Consider the following 21,554-nt stretch of genomic DNA (forward strand, 5'->3'; position numbering starts at 1 on the left):
AAGCATGCATCAACCTATGCAGTAAAAGAAGCTATGCGTCGACCTACAGGGTCGACCTGAGCTAACCCGAGCTCCACAAGAAAAACTATGCGTCGACCTAAGTATGGGCATGCGTCGACCTATGCAGAGAAAGTAGCCAAAACCAAATTTTCTCGCAAGCAACCATCATGCAATCCTCCATGAATGTTCAGCATACGAATAAAGATCAAACACGCAATGCTATGAGTCAAGAGCAAACACATTATTCCACATGGTATATTCGATTCATGCATGAAAATTAACATCGAATGATATGCAAACAATCGACACGCCGGTGTCGCAACGCGAGCATGAAGAGAAAATTTCAACCGATTCCACATTTGATCATCAACAACAATTAGCAAGAATTAAGATTCGATCAAACGACATCATTCAACAAATTGATTGGTCTTTAAAAGCACAATTAAGCATTTCATCAAACAATTAGCATGCAAGCATTGGATCGTAAGAATTGTGATCATATCATCAAGAGCAATTTATTATTAAGCCTCAAATTAATTCAATTAAGCATAGACATCATGAATCATCCGTCCGCAATCAATTATCACATAATAGCGCACAAAATTAAGAGCAAATGCTTCACACAATCAAAATATCAAACACTTAGCATGCATTTTCTTGTATCTTAAGCAAAGTGCACATGTTATGTAGAACAAACAACTCACAACCTCAAATCTCATCAATTAAGCAAAATCAACAAGAATTATCAACCGACGGACGGTTATCACATGCTAACATTCAAAATCAAATCAAATGCTTCACATAAGCCAATTATCAAACACTTAGCATGCATTTCCTTTGACAATAAGCGATAATCATGTATTAGCAACAACAATCCACCGATAGATCTCGGACTCAAACAATTAAACCACATCAACATGAATCCTTCAATCAACACACAAATATCATCATCAATTATCACAATTTCATCATCCACAATAAAAAATCATCATGTTAATTTCGAATCAAGCCATAAAGTCAGTGATCTAACAGATTTATAATGAATTTACCGGATTAAATGAAGAGATCAAAAACGGATGAACACGACGCGAACACGAACGAAAATCAAGAGATGAGAGGGAAAGAGAGGCGCGAGATCCTTGGAGAGGGAGAGAGATCGAATTTGATGATCAATGCGAGAGGAGGATCTTCATTCTTGCTCTGATCTTGATTTTTTCTTGAGATTTGATGAAGATTGTTGGAGATTATGAGTAATTTGGTGGTTTTGATTCAAGAGAATTGAGAGAGAATAAGAGAAAGTGGTTTTTGATCTTTTTGGGTGAAGTTGAAGGTATGAGAGAAAAAGAGGGAAAATGGTTTATATAGTGTGAGTAGTAAAATGTCAAAAATCCCCTTAACTTTATTATATGAGGATGGATCTTTCAACAAATCTCATTTATTTGACAATTTTACATTTTGCTACATGGGAAAATTCACAAGCTTAACTCCCAAACATTCTCAATCTTTTAGAATCTCTAAGGCATATTGTCTTTGCGAAAGAAGTATTATACCCCTTTCTTTTTGCTACATGCCCAAAAAATACTTTAAGTCACCCAAATCTTTAATATGGAATTGATTATGCAAAAATTGTTTACGAACACCTATGACACTAAGATCATTACTGGTTATCACGATGATATCAACATATATCAATAAGGCTTCATATGATTTTCCTTTCTTACATGTAAATAATGAGCAACTTGATTTGGATAGAACAAATGAAGCACCTTAAAAAAACTGTAGAGAACTTGGCAAACCATTGAAGAGAAGATTTTTTAAACCATATAGGGATTTATTGAGGCGACACACAAGATTTCCCCCCTGTCGCTGTAAACCACAAGGAATAAACATGTAGATTTTTTCAGAGAGATCTCTGTGAATAAATGTGTTGTTGACATCAAGTTGATGACGTGACCAATTTTGATTAGCTGCCAAATCTAATTAACAACATATTGTGACCATTTTAGCAGACAATGAAAAAGTATCATCGTAATCAATACTTTTGACTTCTGTGTAACCTTTCACTACTGACCGCACTTTATAGCATTCAAGAGAACCATCTAATTTACACTTGATTTTATACACCCAACAACTACTAATAGTTTGTTTTCCCGAAGTTAGTTGTGTGAGGAAACAAGTGTTATTGGCCTTTTAGATGGAAATTCATATTGCATTGTTATTTACCAATGCGATTGGGAGGTAACTTGTTCATAACATGTAGGTTCAACATCATTAGAAATAGTAGCAATACATGATCTATAATGTAGTGATTAGAAATCATAAGAGATAAAATTGAAGATGGGATATCATGTACCTTTACTTGGAAAGACAGCGAGAATGACAATGATTCGGGAGAACTTACTTGATTACAAATATAGTCACCTAAGGATGCATGGGGAACATGAGTTCTTTGAGAAAGACATAAAGGGGTTGTTGGAGAAATATGAATGGTAGGGGAAGATTTTGCATGTGTTAGCTGGATGGGTGATGAATCTAGGACAACAACAAGTATGGAAAAATCTATTTTAGGTGGAGAAGAAGAGATAGAATCGTAGGGAAAAAATCCTCGTGGAAAATAACATCATGACTAGTGAAGACTTTATGAGAATTAATATTATATAATTTGTATGCTTTCTGACTAATTGGATAATCAAGTAAAACACATTTGGTGGCACGATGAGCAAACTTATGAGAACGTGAGCATTTGTACCAGAGGCTAGACATCCAAAAACTCTAAGGAGGGAATAAGAGGGAATTTTTCCATAAAGTTTTTCGAAACGCGTTTGGCGAGAAAGAATATGTGTGAGTAACCTATTAATTATATGAACAATATTAGAGGCAATTTTTTTCATAAATTTTAAAGAAAGATGAGATTTAAAATGAAGAGCTCGAGTTGACTCAAGGATATGGCTATGTTTTCGCTTGACCACCCCATTTCGTTGAGGTGCATATATGCAAGAATGTTGATATGCCTTGTTTAAAAGATTCTCCATTGAGAAGAATTCCCCTCCATTGTCAACCTAGATATTTGTTATGGTAGAATTAAATTGAGTTTTCACAAAAGAGGAAAAAAAATTGTCTCATTTTCATGATGCACAAAAAAAAAACCAAGTAAAATGAGAGAAGTCGTCCACAATAGTAAAAAAATGTTTTGCACCAAAAAAAGAAGGAACTTTGAAAGGTCCCCAATCATCAAAATGGATTAATTCAAAAGGTTTAACATAAGAAATTGAACTTGCGGAAAAAGGAAGCCTAGTTTGTCTTGCAAGAGAACAAACATCATAATTATTACTTTTCTCCAAAGGGAAATATAAGATGTTTAAAGCTAAAAATCTAATATAGAAGATGATAAGTGTCTTATACGTCTATGCCACAAGATGCTTGAAATGTTTGAAGTACAACCAACTCTGATGGTATGAATTGATTTGACAAGATTGTGTGACTTATTAATTGCAACCAAGTAATATATAGTTTATCTCGTTGTCCACCCAAACCATTTTTCGCCCTCGTCACCAACTCCTTCAAAATACGCAATTAAGAAAAAAAAGTTACTAAAAAATTTAAATCTTTTGTGTCTCGACTCAAGGACATCAAATCTTTTATTGAAACTGGATCAAGTTATCACTTAATCACTTCACAAATACCAAAGATGGTTTAAGGATGATACACAAAGGTAATCAATTGATTCAGTTGTATACTTCACGAGGTGTGTTTGTACAACGATTCAATTTCAATGAATTCTAACCTCAACACTTTCTCAGAATTTAATCACCAATAAAGCTCGATTAGACATCAATTCCTTATTTTTTTGCGCATGGTATCCCTTTCAAAATCCCAACCTTTAATATATAAAGTAACACCTAGGGTTTTAAAAGTAAGACAAAATGTTTATTTCACCCTTAACATTAAAATTAAAATAATATACACGCAACAAAGTTCAATAAAACATGACATAAATGATCAAAATCACAACTAAAAATACCCAAATATTTAGGCTCTGACTGATCAAAATGCGACTGCAAACGGAGTCAGAAAAATAAAACAAGCACACCAACACGACCTACTCATAACATAGTTCCGTAAAACAGTCTGGTAGAGGTCAAAACTTGAAATATTTCACCCGCTAATTGCATGTGCGATGTCAAATCACTTTTATCAGTCAGTTTATAGAATCAAAATTTTATGTTGATCGACCTAGGGTCGACTCCACACAACGTATGAAGCAATGCAATGAATGAAAATGAATGGAATGCAATTAAACTATTTTTTGGATTTTTTAATGAAATGAAATTGACCTAATGTTGAATTTTGATCGTCCTAATGCATGAATAATTGACAAATGTCGCGAATGCGATGAATGAATGACCTTGGAGCAAAATTGGAGTATAACACCTTTGTTGGAATGCTTGAGCTTGTTTCTTTTTAGGCATTTATTGTAGCATTTGACGAATAAATACAACTCCTCTTGTTTAGGAGCTTCTTCGTCATACTGGTCACTTTCTTCCTTTAACTTCTTCCCTTGGGATGACGAAGCCTTTAAGGAAATATCCTTGTTTCTTTTCTTTCCTTTTCTCTTTCTTTTTCAACTTTACTTCGCTATCATTTAGTCGTTTCAGTTCATTTTCATGCTCGACAAACTTCCCAAACACCTTTGTAACATCCAAAGTATTAAGATCGTTAGATTATTTTATAGCAGTAACCTTTGGTCGTCAGTTCCTGCATATAAATCTCTATATTTTATTAGTATAATCTTTGTTAGAAAAGTTTTTACCCAGGTTGTTTAATTTGTTAATTAAGTGGAGGAATCTAGTTTGCATGGAATTCACGGATTCTCCAAGTTCCATACGAAATAGTTTGAACTCCTCTATAAACATATTAATATTAGAATCCTCGACGTCTTTCGTTGCCTCGTTGAGAGTTTGTAGAGCGCCCCAACTACCTTTGGCACTCGTGTGATGTGAAGTAGCGTAGAATACTTTCACGCTTAAAGAGGAGATAGGTATGTTCCTTGATTTTAAATCATATGAAGCCTTATTGTCAACTGATAAATGATCCCTCAGTGACAACACACCATGGATTTTCGTCAATTGATAATAAATATACGTACATGTTCGCTTTCTAATAAGTATAATTTTAACCTTTGAAAACCGATGCTCTATTATACGCTCCCTTTGGATCGTCATCGTCCGCCATATTCTTAAAAATTTTGAAGTCGATTAGACGTAATCAAAAAACCAACTCATGATGCTAATTGTTAGGTGAGAATATGGAGTAGAAAACAATCTAGAGATAGGGTGAATAGACTAAAAAAAATTCCAACTGATTTTCAAAAAAATAGAATATTAGAGGTTTTTCTAAAATGCCTGTTGAATGTTTAGAGCGAAAATATGAGAATTATACTTTTATTGAAACTTGATCACGTTAACACTTAATCACTTCACAAATACCAAAGATGGTTTAATGATGATACACAAAGTTAATAAGTTGATTCATTTGTATACTTCACGAGGTGTGTTGATACACCAATTCAATTTCAACAAATTTTAATATCAATGGTTTCTCAGAATTTAATCACCACTAAAGCTCGATTACGCACCAATGCTAACAAAACTAACCTTACATAGTAAATCACTACTAATCGAATAAACGACAAACTACACTAGAATTGAAAACCTAAGCATGCAATATCATACGAAAATTAAATGAAAGAGTAAGAGAGATAGAGAATACCAAGATTTATAGTGCTTCGACTCTTCCTTCTTGTATGAGCCTACTGCACTCTTTAATGGTTTCTTGGAACCTGCTTTGTTCCTTTTTATTTTGTCACATATTTCAAGAGTTCATACAATCACTAATCCATAATAATGATGACAAAAATAAATCTTCTATCTGGATCTTGAATTTATACAACGTAATGCCAAACTCTTATGTGTAATATTTACCAGATTCACGCTTCTTGAATCTTCCAGTATCACCAATCTGCTCCAAGCATTCGTGTGTAGCAATCACCACTGAATCCTACTGATTCCTTGAGCGATGAACTATCTGAAGATTTGAGAAGAACTCCACCTTGTCTATAGTTTTCCATGCAGTTTCTACCTAGGTAATCTGGAGAGAAAAACCTCATTCTTTTCACTGGAACTTGTCAGCACCAATGACAACAACCTCAATCTTGCAAGCTACATGAAAATCTCAACCAAATCTTCAAGAACGGTTAGTTTCAAGACGTCATCTCCCTAAATCATTTACAAATCTCTCATTATAAATTTTTTAAATCAAACTAGAGGTTGAAGATGAAAGAATTTTGTTGCAAGGGTTTTGAACTTTTCAAAAATAAGAGGGTGTTGGTTTCACAAAAATCACAATGTTGATTATGACTTTCTCTCTCTTGAAAAATGATAACAAAATGATTTTATATGTTCTTGAGATTAAGCACAATAAATTGATGGAAAAAGTTAGTTAGATTCGAATCAAGAACATTTCATAATTTGAGTCAAATGAGCAAGTGAAGTGGGATAAGAAAGAAAAAAGATTTTGACCCATTTCTCATCTGATTCGAACAAAGTGTAAGGTTTGATTCGAATTATATAGCCTATGATTCGAATCAAGTGTAAGTTTTTATTTAAATCAATTCAAACATAGCCAAAAGAGAAATGTGGGAGAGCTGTCTAATTCGAATCAGGTATAAAGTCTAATTCGAATCAGGTATAAAGTCTAAATCGAATAAAATCAAGCAGAGGTTACCCTGAATTGCTTGATTAAAATCAAGTGTAAATTCTTATTCGAATCAAGTTTTTTGAAAAACTTTGGTTTGCCTCTCTTCAATTTGATTCAAGACAAGATATGTGCTTGATTAGAATTAACCACACAAAATCTCAATTTTTCATAATTTTCAAATTACTTTGAGATTTTATTTCCACCTAACTTGAATCAATAACAAGCATGATTCTTATTCCATTTACTCATGCAATTAACTAAAAGCATCATGATCAAACTCAAATATGACTATTGATTTATGTATGCTAAAATGAATCGATTAAAACTTGATTTAGAGATGTACTATCATGAAGGAGACTAAATAAACAACAGTAAACGAAAGAGAAAAGAAAAACAACAAAATAACCATATTTGGGGTGCTCCCCTTGAATGTGTTAGGGAGATGCAACTTCAATCTCCCCTTAGGGATATAACTTCAATTGTATCCATAAAAATACCATACATGACAGTTACAATGTTACTACCATTTTGCTTTAACACCCAAATTCCTCTAGATTGACCACGTTCATCTACGTAGTGAACACTCACATATCCAACTCTGTCCTAGAAGGACTTGGTCTTATGAAAACCAATGTGTGTTTCCATAATGATTAAAAATATTGGAGAGTGTTTTCTAATCAAATTCATCATGCGCCTTTTAAAAAAAAATTATGCGCCTTTTAGCCTTATTATTATAGGCTCCTCGGATCTTCCAAGAAAGCACAGTGGCTTCTTTCAAACCTAACATAACTAGTCAAGTTGATGGAGGTGATAAAGCAAGTCCTAGACCCGAGACAATTTGTGTTCAATGGGAGTGTCACAAACAACTCCCTCTTCTTGATTAACACCCTCATCCATAGCGCATTGGTTATTTCCATCCATAGTGACTTGCTGTCGGTTCAAAATGTGGAGTGTTGTATCGTGTGATGGTCTCCGAATCCAAATTTACTATAGGAATGATGGGGGTGTATTTAGCAGTGCTAGGCACACCCTTTCGCGTTGGGCAGAAATTAAAAGTTGACCTAGTATTGTACTAAGACCCACTAATATCATGACATAGTTCCAAAATGGCAAACTTGGCCTTGGCGCGCGAGTCCCCTCTACATGCTGGCTCACATGCGTATTGAGTGGATCCACTCTTATCAAATCGTTGTTTTTTGGAAACTGCTTCAAGTTGATTGGGTCCAGCAATTTTGCTGTTAACACTTATTCCTTTTAATGAAACATCAGTTCTCTTGATTTTAGAACTTCACGGATCTCTTGGGGTCTTATTGGATAAAGATTTTTCTGAACCATAACTGACTCTTTTGTTTGTATCTGACTCTTGATTTTAAAACTTTCTGGATCTCTTGGAATATATTTTAAATTAACTCGGTCCTTTCTTATTAGACTCAATTCATTGATTTATTTACTAAACCTAATTTTAATCAAACACATATTTAATTATATTTAATTATAGTTTTCTGAATTCAAACCTAAAAATTTGTTCCAAAAGACAGATGTAATGTAATCGGTTTTGATTTTTTGTATTTTGTGTTATAATTTTAATTTGTTGCTTGAACACCCAAGGTGCAGGAAACGTTATAAAGTATATTTATGTTAAATAAATTACCCTTTGAAATAAAATAAAAACAAAAAATAACTTTAAAATAAAATATATTTAAGTTAAATTTTTAGGCAAGCCACATTTGTTTTTTGGAGCTCTTATTTACTTATATTTAATATGTTGTCTATCTAATACTTTGAATTCATGATTGTGTTGGGAAGAAGTGGTATGAAATAAAATAAAATGAAACTTTTTAAGTTGGATTATTTGAAATTAGAGGAGCTGACGAAATGAAGATGTATTTATTTTATATTTTATCCCTTTTTATCATATTTCTTCTCATTCAATTTGAGATGGGAAATTTCAATCAATAAAACAAGATCTCTAATCCACTCCATTTAAATCATTCTAATATGTTTTATTATACTTCATATTAAGATATTCAATCAAAATTTTAATATTTTATTTAATTGTTTTAGTAAGATAAAAAATTATCTTATTTAGGAGTGTTTAAATTCAAATTAATTCAAATAAAAATCGCAAACTGATTTAAAGAAAATCATAAAAAATTGGAATTTTATTGAATATATTTGAATGTCATTTTATGAAAACAGCTCGATTTAGAAAGGATTTTAAATTGATTTTTCAAAACCGATCTAAATCGAACCGAACCGTAATTATATATTTTTATATATTTGTTTTTATTAGTATGATTTGTTATGTTAATTTATCATTTGATGATAATTATATTTTTAATATTATTTATTAGTTTATTTTAATTTATTTATTTTTAAATTTTCATTTATTTCAATTATAATTGATCATTCTTATTTGGTAATATTAACTCTTAATATATTATATATTATATATTATATCAAATATATGATTTATTAGTATTTTTACAATATTAATAAAAATATAGTTTATAATTTGAATATCCAAAAATTGATTCAAAATAAATCGCATTAAATTTGAGCGGATCAGTTTTTTTCACATAACATCCAAAACAGAACCGAAACAAAAGTAAATTTACCGTTGATTCAAATGAATTTTTGCTTCAAAACTGGTCCAAACGGCACTACAACACCCTATTCTTATTACAACAACAGCAAAATTAAGCTAGAATTAAGTTATTTGAATAATATCTCTCTTAATAACTTAAAAACGAATAATTATACAATAAATAAGGTTGTAAATGAGTTGACTCGAACTCGCCTCAGTTCGGCTCGAGTCGTTAAAAATTTGTTCAACTTAAATTTCAGTTCGAGTTCGACTCAAACTTTTTTTAAGCTCAAACTCGCCTTGTTATAAGTTCACGAACAACTCGATTCAACTCGTTAGGTTCAACTCGATTGTTTCACGGACTTAAAAGTCATTTTTAAAATCTATTTTTTTAATATATTTGACATTTTAAATTAATATTTCTTTTAAAAAATATTGAAATAAAATAAAAGTTATCAGACTGGAATTTAACTTTGTCTCAAAAATCTACTAATTCAAAATATACATAATTTATAAGATGTTAATTTTATTTGTATAATTATTTTTAGAAATATTTTGTTCACTTAAAATATAATTATTAATTAAAATAGTTAGATAAAAAAATATTGGGCTAAAATTTAGAGAAAACATATGAGAATATAATGATTCTCATATATAATCGAGTTTACTCATGAATCTAAAGTTGAACTATTTATAGTTCAAGTTCAACTCATTTAGTTAACGAACTTAATTTTTCGTTCATATTCAGTTCATTTGGTTCATGAACCTAGTTCAACGATTTATTAGTTGAATCGAGTTCCAAACTATTTTTGAATTGGATTGATTCATTGTCAGCGCTAGTAACAAACATCGGACAAACAACTATACCATCAACGGAACCATCTTGTTTCAAAATAAATGTCATTGACGAGAGAGTCTTTAGAAATTCCATTCATACTTAATCAATTATAAGCAATTTTGGGAAATTAACCTGAATCACATAGACGAATCCAAGTCTAAGTATCAGACACATTATCCTACAAAATGACATTATTAGAAAGTTTTCTACACTCCACAATCATTTCTCTCCCATTCAAGCAACCTTCTCCGAAAAAGTCCAATTGTCAATGTCTCATACTTGGACTTGGATTCGTCTTTGTGATTGAGATCACTTTATCAAAATCACTTATAATTGATTAAGTGTGAATGACCTTTCTGAAGATTGTTCTGTACTTGCCAAAAGTTCAAGAACACACCACTCTGCACCGACAAAAGGTCCAATAGCACGAAGCCCTTTTATTCCACCTGCTCCATTAAGTCCAACGTATAATACCTTCCTAAAGAGTTTTAGGGTATACAATATATAAACTTCACTTTTCACACATTTATCTTGAACCTTAACTGACTTGAATGTTTTAGTGCTAATCATGCAGGTACCTCACCTAGGTCAACGGTATTAGAGATAACAAATACTTATTCAAGATCGACATTGATTAACGACATTGTTTCAAGATCAATTTCTCTAGTTCAAGAAGCACTATAATTACAACCTTCGATCGATTGTATTATATCACCAAATCATTCGTGAAGCTTCGCTTTGTCGTAGTTTCCTCAATCTCATCAATTTTTGATTCTGCAAACGAAACAGTGAATCGTCTGCGGGAAATGACTTTCGATTCTTGCAATTTCTACGAAATTGAATCCAATTCTTAGATCTGAATTCGAAAAATGTTTTTGGTGAATGAAATTGAGGTTCCACGAAGTTAAGACCTCATATCTAGATCGTTGGAATCCAACGAATTATGATCTGATTTTGATCAAGCACTGACATGTACGTTGAGTTCAAATACAAGGACGCTCGCAGATATCCATAGATCTAGACCCAAGACCAATGAGTTCAGACCAATTATATTTAAGTTCAGATCAAATCCGAGAAGTAACAGTAGGAAACATGTTCGAGAGGAAATACCATGTGGGTTTCGTCTTGACCGGCCTAGCCGGATATCTCATCATCGTAAATACTCTTTGCCGACCATGTAACCATTGCATAGAATGAAGTTATGGAGTTGACTGAGCACATATGTGTGGGGGTGGGAGGATCAGGGGACTGAGTCGTGTCCCTGACATGAGACCCGAAGAGGATAGGTAGAATAGCCAAACTCCAGAATACCTGTGTGCGAGAAATATTTCGGTCACACTCCGAATGGAAGGCACGACATTTGGTCTTAGAAACATCTTCTAAAGATGTGAGGTGAAGTGAAGTGAAATGCCCAGGCCGAATTCAGATATAGTGAGGTTAAGTCCTCTAGACCTTTAGTTAAAATGGTCGTTAAAGATTTTTATGGCAACAAAAGGGAATGAGCAAGCCAGGATGTCCCGAAGAAAATCCAAATCCAAAGATGTCGGTCCACCTTGACCCCGAGAAGTAGAACCAGACACATTTATCAGAAGTCGACCATCTCCCAAGCCAAGGATCCAGTCCTCCGAATCAACTGACAATCAAGCCACAAGGACAACATATCCGAGGGCGAGTGATCGGTATACACTTACGGTCGACCGCGAGATTTAATTAATGTATTTGTAAATTATTGATATCATATTGAAATGAAATAAATATATATTTTCTATTATATCATGGATGTTCTACTTTTCATCTTGTCTCCACTTTATGACACCAAAGTGTGAATGCACGTCACAGTAAACTAGGGTACGACCAAAGAAATCAAATCCCCTCAACGCCGAGTGCGACATCGAAGTCTAGGGGTGTTGTCAGAGATGCTTTGCACGTCCAACTATAACAATCAATTCCCCAAAGTGCCTCGCGCGTCTTCAAAATTCAGGGGAGCTTTTGGAGACACTTTGCATGTCCGACTACAACAACCAGTTCTTCATAGGTGCTATCGGAGATGCTTTGCATGTCCTAATACAACATTCAAATACCATGTGTCAAAGAAATACATGCATTTATGCATAGTTGGCATACCTCACTTCGAATATATCCAATCCAAGGGCGAGAGAGGTGGAGTTTGGAGACGTCCACCTCGAATTGAACTTTTACCTCAAGGAAGGGAAGGGGATCCTCTATACTTGGTAGGGAAATGATCATATGTGACACAGAGTGCAGTTCAAAAAAAGCATGGTAACATCTAGCTGGTTTCATGTCTCGTGTCTGTAAGTATAATTCAAAACATAACTACACTCAACCCCACTCATGCCTTATCTGTGTAAATATGATTAAAGCATAGCCGCATCTAGATGGTTCTGCACGAAATGCTTACAGGTACAATTGAAGACATAAAATCCCGGAGCCAAACTCATATCTCATAATCGTTGATCCGACATACAGACACATCAAAATGTATCAATGCTTCCTCTGCACAAGCACACTCCAATTACATCCCCAATCGTGTGATTAGGAATTTTCCCAAAACATCGTGTACATCTTAACACAGAAAACTCACAAACAAAGCGGCCAACCATGGCCTTACGAAATATGTAAGGTCATTTACACTTTAAGCAAATATTATTTACTACTACATGTAGCAAATAAATTGTGCAAAATTCAGGGCTCGAAAGTAAGCCCCAACTCTACTGAGATCTCACCCGAACAATAACTATAGTTTAAATGAGAGCAATACAAAATCAAAAACGCACAAGCATGCGAAAGGTAGCAATATAAATATGTATATATAAAAATATTGTTTACAAGCCAAGACACAAAGGCCCGGAAAAATCTTATCGGAACAGATAAAAATAAAGAAAAAGAAAACAAAAAGCATTCAAACATCAACACCAGACTTTGAAGCGTCTAGACCACCTCAGACACTCTCTCTAGGAACCGCTGTGAATGGGTTAAGCTTATCAGGAGTGACAGAAATGTCGAGACAAATCTCTTGCGCCTGCTACAATAATTGATCCTGAACCCTACATATAGCTTCCACAGCTCATTGAAGGTATTTTTTAGATCTCTGTCATGCAACATCTACCTCCTTCTCAAGATCTTTCATAACACTAATCTGGTTATCCTTCTTTTGTTGAAGAACATCATGATCCTCTTCAAACCCTCGACATGCCTTAGCCACTTCTTCAGAAGCCTTCGTCCAACATTCCTCCCTATCAGTAAAAGAAGTCGTCAACTTCTCTATCTGAGCAGCCAAAGTGGACAGACTCAAATTTTTCTTGCATTATAGGCATCTCCTTCTCAGCCTCAAAATTTTCCCATTTGAGGGCCTTAAATTTTTTTCTTTATGCTCATCTCGTTCCCTAGAGAGGTCGCTAGAGCCTAATACGTCTTCTTGGCCAGCATCTACCATTGAGACTAGGGATCTGACCATCAACAAAGTATGGGAAGCGTCTACGAAAAGACCCATACTGTTGTGGATAAGCATCAAATAAAAGCCAAGTCCTTATTATCCATAATAGTAGCAAATTCCTCCGGGATTGTTGGTACCCGGGATGGGAGAATGATTGGGATTTAGAAGAAAGGAGTAAGAACATCCTACTTGACACCCTCCAATAAGTGTATGCATTTGGAAGAGCCTTTTTCAACAAGCGTGGATGGGCTATCACCCTGACACCTCTTGATAGTAGATGTAAACGATGAAGGCTCGTGAACAGGAAAGTCACCTGCAACTCTAGTCAAATGTTCCACCTCAGGAATTATACTCGAGGACGTATTTGCAACTACCACTACGACAGTCACTACCACCGGTATCTGCCTCTTATAAGAATAAGTAGAAGAAACAACAAGAGCCATCAGAATCTAGCCAGACAAGCCAGTCGTAATACCCTAATCCTTGGCGAGCGCGAGAGCCTTATTCAACGGATCTAACAGGTAACACTATTAACAAAAGGTTCCCCACATCCCCATCCTCACCAAAGAGCTTTTGTCTCTCAGACTTATCAGGCTCATTGAATGTCACATAAGTATCTAATCGCCTCTTCTTTGGTTGAAAATAGAGTACTTTGTCAGGACATAGTCCCTCTTCATAACCGAGACCTTGATACTAAGAGCATATATATTCCTTCATTTTCATATCCTCGAAAGATAGAGAAATTATATTGGAATGGTAAGAAGGAATAGGCTGGTGAAAATGCATTATAGACCAATAATTTTAAAATTATTTTTGCAATAACGAGCACGTCCTGAAAGAGCTGAAGACAAACAAAAGAAAAGAAAAGCTCCAGGAATAACATGTTTCACCAGTATGAAATGTTCCAAGAAATTACTCAAGTCGGTGGCAAAATAGCTAAATCAAGGTACTTGAGGGTGAAGGGAGACCAACCTCTAATCTCGAATATTATCCTGAGAAGTAGGGACCACAGAAAAAAGACCTAAAAAGAGCCTCAAAAAAGGCTTCCAATATTTGTGTGTGCCACAAAGTTGGAACACTTTCAAGAAAGCCTAAGCTCCAGGATAAAGCTGCGTGGGGGCAACTTTTAAATGGTCCATGAAGGCCACCTCAAAATCGGAGAAGGGAAAGCCTATCTTTAATTTGGTGAAAAGGAACTCGTATAAAGGAACCAAATAACCCTTAAAAGAGTTACATGTCTTCTTTCCAGGACTTAAATAGAGAATCAACCAATCCAAGGGGTTGCCAACCGTAATGTCAGCTTCCGTTATAGCCTCGCCAATATTCAAGACAAGGGGAGTCCTAATTACTTCAACAGTCATCTAACGGTATCTATTGAAATTAGCCGACTCAATTAGTCGGCCCCCCTTGCGAGCCAGTACATCAAGTTTATAATGATCACTAAGGCTGACCCAGGAAACATTATGAGACTACTTTTGGCACTCCAAATGACGAGGGATATCAGTATCACTAGGTTCATGACCAATTACTCTATGATATGTTTTTACAAAACTACCAACATGTTCCCTCCTTTGACGAGCAACTTCTATTTTTGTCTCAGTCAAGACAGGAGGAGGCATTGGCTTCTCGACAAGGTTTTCACCCTATTCAGACTTTGCTAGAAATAAAGTTTCCAAAGAATCCTTAGAAGGAGTCTCATTTGAAAGAGATTCTCATATGCCCCTTCTATTTTCGAATCATCACTTAAAAGGATGACTTCCGATTTAAAATATCCACTGACAGAAGGAAAGGAATTTGATTCAGACTCTATTCGCGTTTTTTAAGATTAAAAATACTACCCTCCGAAGTACTGTCTGTGATAACAGGGTTATCGTTCGTAGTAGCGAAAATACAGCAAAATGATGGAATGAAAAGCTGAAGGGAAGCAAATGTACCTCAAAATGCAAGGTCGAAGGTGATAAAGCAAAGAGAAGGCTGAAAGTCAAAACTCTGAAGCTTTGAAGTTTTGAATGTGTAACAGCAGTTACCCTAGAAAAAATTCTCTCAGATAAAAGGAAAAGACTCAATGAGGCAAGGGAAACTCAATCTACAAGATGGCAAAAAAAATCCACTCTCTCTATCTATCCTTATATAGGAAGAGGCAATTGAGCGGGTCAGATTGAAAATAAAAGGCAAGCATGGATCTACGATTAAATTTCACATTGGAAACACAATCAAACTCAAGTACACTCAAGTGCATAGTAAGTCGTGTCACGCCCCTCTGCACCTTTTCAAGTCACATGTTAAATAAAAATGATGAAACGCTTCAGTGATGGGAGTTCATTAAATACTCATGTTCCCCCATTGTGCTTTGGCAAAACCAAAGCAGCTCATGTCAACCGACGTCCGAACAATTGCTCTTAAGGGTCGGCCACGACTACAAAAAGACACCCCATTGTCCAGAATGACCGACAAGTTTTAGGGGAAATTGTTATGTGATGACCAAATGCCCAAGGACACACCGCTCTGCACCGGCCAAAGGCTTTATAGCATGAGGGTCATTTATTCACCTGCTTCATTAAGCCCAAGGTATAAATAACTTCATAAATGGTTTTCAAGTACCCAATATCTAAACTCCATTTTTCACACAATTATCTTGAATCCTAACTAACTTTAGTGTTGAAGTGCTAACTATGCAGGTACCCCTAGGTCCACTGTATCGGATATAATAAATCTTGATTCAAGATCAACACCGATTAACGACATCATTTCAAGATCAACTTCTCGGATTGAAGAAGCATTGTGACCGCAATTTTCGATATACGGTATCATATCACAAAATCAGTCATGACACGTCGCTCCGCCGTAATTTCTCCAATCTCACTTATTTCTGATTCCGCAGTGGAACAAAGACTTTCTCGTCAATGACATTATTTAGAACACCATCCCTCTTCCACAAAAACTTATTTTTATAAATACCTGTAGCAACCGGTTTTAAGATTTACGTTTTAAATGAGCTGTCACCCACTACTTGTTTTATCCTAATGAAAGGACATGGCAATTAGGAAACCCTTAAAATAAAAGATCTGGGTATGTAGGTAAATTAGGCAAAGGGAAGGTCTTAGACACCATTTGTCTCCCTTGTACTCAAGGGGACCCATTTAGCTTTTAGATTTTAAAATGAGGTTTTTGGGTTTTAATTGTTGTTGTTCGTCAAGATCAACAATTTTGGCATTGTTCGTCAAAATCAACAACCTTGTTGTTGTTGTTCGTAAAGAACAACAACTTTGGAAAATTGATTTAAAAATATGAAAATATATTTAAAGTTATACCATCATATTTATCATCTTATGGTTTAAAACAAACAAATTTAAAAAAAGAATTGAAATTCAATAGGAGGCCTCATATTGAAGGTTTAATTATTGGCCAAAAATAAATAAATAAATATAGTTTTTTTAACAAAAATATTGAAAAGTAGAGGGGAGAACTCATAAAAATTCATTGGCCAAAACGCTTGAATTTTAATAAAGGGATGCCTCATAGATTAGTCATCGGCCAAAAGTTTGATTTGAGAAATTTGAGTTTAAAAAAAAGTTTTGAAAAAAGGAAAAGGTTTGTGATCGTTGTTTGTTGATCGACAACAACACGGCTGGGGTTTGTTCAAGACAAACTCTCAAGAAAGAGGAGAAAAGCGTAGGAAAAAAGTGTGTACAATTTGTACGTGAAAATCAACCCCCAATAGGATTGCCAATGGTCATATTTATAATGTTAGAAATTAGGTTAAAAACCCAAGAAAGGAATTAACCCACATCCAAAAAGCCCAAAATTTGATATTTACCATTTGCAAATTTTATTCCTTACCAATTGTGCTATGTTATTTATTTGAAATAGACATCCAATTGAATGCATATGAAAAATGAGCAAAGATTTGTCATTTTTTATGTGAGATATTGTTTCCTATTATATTTTGTTCTTGACATCGTTTTTCACAACATTTTAAATACTAATAATTTAAAAGCAAACTAGTATATTTCTACGTGGACTTGAAATTAAATATTTATAAAACTCAAGATTGTCAATATGAATATACCAGAGAAATTATAACATCCGAATTTTGAAATAGTTTTGAATTTTTGAAAAGGAAACTATATAATCTTCTAGATAGTTGTGTTAAAACACCAGCCTTCAACTAAGGTTCATATTGAACTCAAACTTTATTTGTATTTTTCAAGAACTCATAGATTATGGTTGAACCAATTTCCTCCCGCATTCCCTATTCTTTATTGAATCTTCAAAATGTGTTTTGCTTAGTCGATGTACTACTGAAACCAATGTTAGATATATCAACCAACATTCCATTTTTATGAATCACAACCTTTTTCTCTCGTTCATCATCCTCCAACACTACTTATCTAACAAATTTATGCTAAGCAATTTCAAATTTCTCATAGTTAGGCCTCCTTTTTATGTATGTCTTTGGTAAATATATCTTTGAGTGGTTCATTTTGCTCTCTCATAAATATTATATAAATATTATACAAGTCAAATTAATTCCTCATAAAAAAACCCGACATAATCCTTTAAAAATTTGACCAGCTGCTAATATTTTTCAAATTAATTTTTATTTTTAATATCATTTTTAAACAATTATAAATTAATATTATCAAAAAAAAGTTAATTGTTTCTTATAAAAAATCAAACTCGGATCTTAAAAAAACATTTATGTGTCTTTACCAATAGGTTAATGTATATTCATGACAAGTAATTTTCATGATTTCTACTAATATTAACAAATTCTATGCATAAATTTTTACCTATACAAGTTAAATGATATTCACTTTACACCTAGACAAATCAATTTTTATTGTTAATAAAGTGACTATCATTTACAACTAAAAAAACCAATTTTTATTGTTGGTAAAGTGATTATTATTTACAAGACAAATCAATTTCTAATATTAGTAAAGTGATTATCATTTACAACTAGACAAATCAATTTCTATTGTTAATAAAGTGATTGTCATTTACAACCAGACAAGTCAATTTCTTGTTAGTAAAGTGACTATCATTTACAATTAGACAAATCAATTTCTATTGTTAATAAAGTGATTGTCATTTACAACCAGACAAATCAATTTCTTGTTAGTAAAGTGACTATCATTTACAATTAGACAAATCAACTTTTATTGTTAATAAAGTGATTATCATTTACAACTAGACAAATCAATTTCGACGATTAGTAAAGTGACTATCAATAACAACTAGACAAATCAATTTCTATTGTTAGTAAATTGACTATCATTTACAAATAGACAAATCAATTTTTATGGTAGTAAATTACTATCATTTAATTTGAAGGAATTTGGGTTCGAGACCCTATTGATACAAATTTTGTATTTTTTGTTTTATATTCAGAATTGTTTAAGATTTGTAGAAATCAGAAGAATTATTTATCATGAATGTACATTGGTCTAGATGTCTAGCGTTAAAGACGTAAGATGTGGCTTAAAGGATTTGAGTTAAACTCCTTATATAAAATAATTTTAACTTTTTATATTATTAATTCATAATTGTTTAAAAATGAAATTGAAACAAAAATCAATTTAGTATTTAAAAAATGAAAAATAAATAAAATCCAACGTGGCAGTCTAGTCACGATTTAAAATTAAGAAAAAACCGATTTAAATAAAAAAATTAAAAGAATGATTAATATAATCTGAATTTTTTTTTAAGAATTAATTTAACTTGTGTAATCTTCACTCTATATATTTTTTTTTGATAAATTTAATTTATATATTAGCAATAAAGAGACATCTAATATATATTTATTTTATATAAAAAAGTATAATTTATTCTTCACGGTTGAAATATTTGTTAGCTTACCATTACCTAAACTTTTTGAATTTTGAAAAATTCTAATAGTCAGCAGACTCACGCGCTCAACCAATTTGACTTCTCTCCTCCATTTTCCAGAATATCTTGCGTTGCGTCATATCGGTTGAACAAGCGAGTATGACCACACGCTTTTGGCGCGTGCTTTCTCGTGATGATTCAAGTGACAGGTAGCATGCGTAATACAAGAAAAACTGGCAGAAAAAAATGCCATAGGCCCATAGCAATGACGAGTGACGACTGTGGCATATACTACTATGGAAAATAATTAATTAAGAAATAAAAATAAAATTGTCTCTCTCGTGTACTTACAAAACCATAACATATGTACTTACACATAACCAATCATATTTTTTTTATTAATTAAGAAATAAAAATAAAATTGTCTCTCTCCTCTTTTATCTCAACCACCCCATGATGGCAATTAAAATCGAAATTAAAATTTAAATAAATTTATATTCTCTCTCTTTTCATTGGTTGTGCCTAAAAATATGAATTTAGGTTCGTATCCATGCAAGTATTTCTTCACTAATATTATTCTCCATCTACACAACAAATTATATGGTCTCCCAGTCACCTAGAAGCTTATCTAGGCTATTCAATTTTCCTTCTTTCTTTTTTTCTATATACATCCAAATCTATTCGGAGAAGGTTGAAACTACTTGATGTTAGAACTGACTCTTGAATCAGATTAAATCGGTGGTGATAAACAAATGTATATATATATATATATATATATATATATATATATATATATATATATATATATATATATATATATATATATATATATATATATATATATATATATATATATATATATATATATATATATGTGAGATTGTAAGAATGAATCTGAATCTCATATTCTCATATAAATATGACATTGTAAGAATGTCATATTTATATGAGAATATGAGATTCAGATTCATTCTTACAATCTCACACATATATATATATATATATATATATATATATATATATATATATATATATATATATATATATATATATATATATATATATATATATATATATATATATATATATGTGTATATATATATATGTGTATATATATATATATATATATATATATGTGTATATATATATATATATATATATATATATATATGTGTATATATGTATATATATATATATGTGTATATATATATATATATATGTGTATATATATGTATATATATATATATATATATATGTATATGTATATATATATATATATGTATATATATATATATATATATATATATATACATATATATATATATATATATATATATATATATATATATATATATATATATATATATATATATATATATATATATATATATACATATATATATATATATATTATTTAACATACACCGTGTAGATTCACACACCTTAACTAACAGAAGAAAAGAATTTTATATTTAAATTCAGAGTTTTAAATATAATTTATCAATTGAATTAAGAAAAAAGAGATAATGCACCGTGTAAATTAATGTTATACTGTTAATCAATAACAATCATATATAGAACATTTATATTTCATGAATTTTAATACTTACTTAAAATTTATTAAGATGAGAATCATTCATTTTCGCTACAGCCATGTTTCTATTCCATTTTGTTTCTTCTATTTCTATTCATGTTATATTGAGTATTATTCATGCTAATTGAATTATTATTGAGAAAAAGAAGGGAAAAAAAGGAGAAATTAATCACATTTGATACAAAGTTTAATGATGAAAAGATTGGTTATCAACTGGTTATATAATTATAAGGGTGTTGATAAGTCAATTCAATGCAACATAAATATTAAACTTTTACCAAACTTATACTTTTTATTAATTCTTTGTATTATGTTGATTATTTTGTATAAAAAATTCAAACAATTTAATATCTTTTTTACGTATAAGTAGAGACTAATTATTGGAAAAGTCCACAAAGACTACCAACACAGCATACTTTTATTGTTGGTATTACTAAACGCAGAAATTAATTAAGTTGTTAAAGAATTAGTTAAGTCAAGTTTGTTGAGTTAG

The sequence above is a fragment of the Vicia villosa genome, linkage group LG4 (genome assembly GCF_029867415.1).
Source record: "Vicia villosa cultivar HV-30 ecotype Madison, WI linkage group LG4, Vvil1.0, whole genome shotgun sequence".
NCBI lineage: Eukaryota > Viridiplantae > Streptophyta > Magnoliopsida > Fabales > Fabaceae > Vicia > Vicia villosa.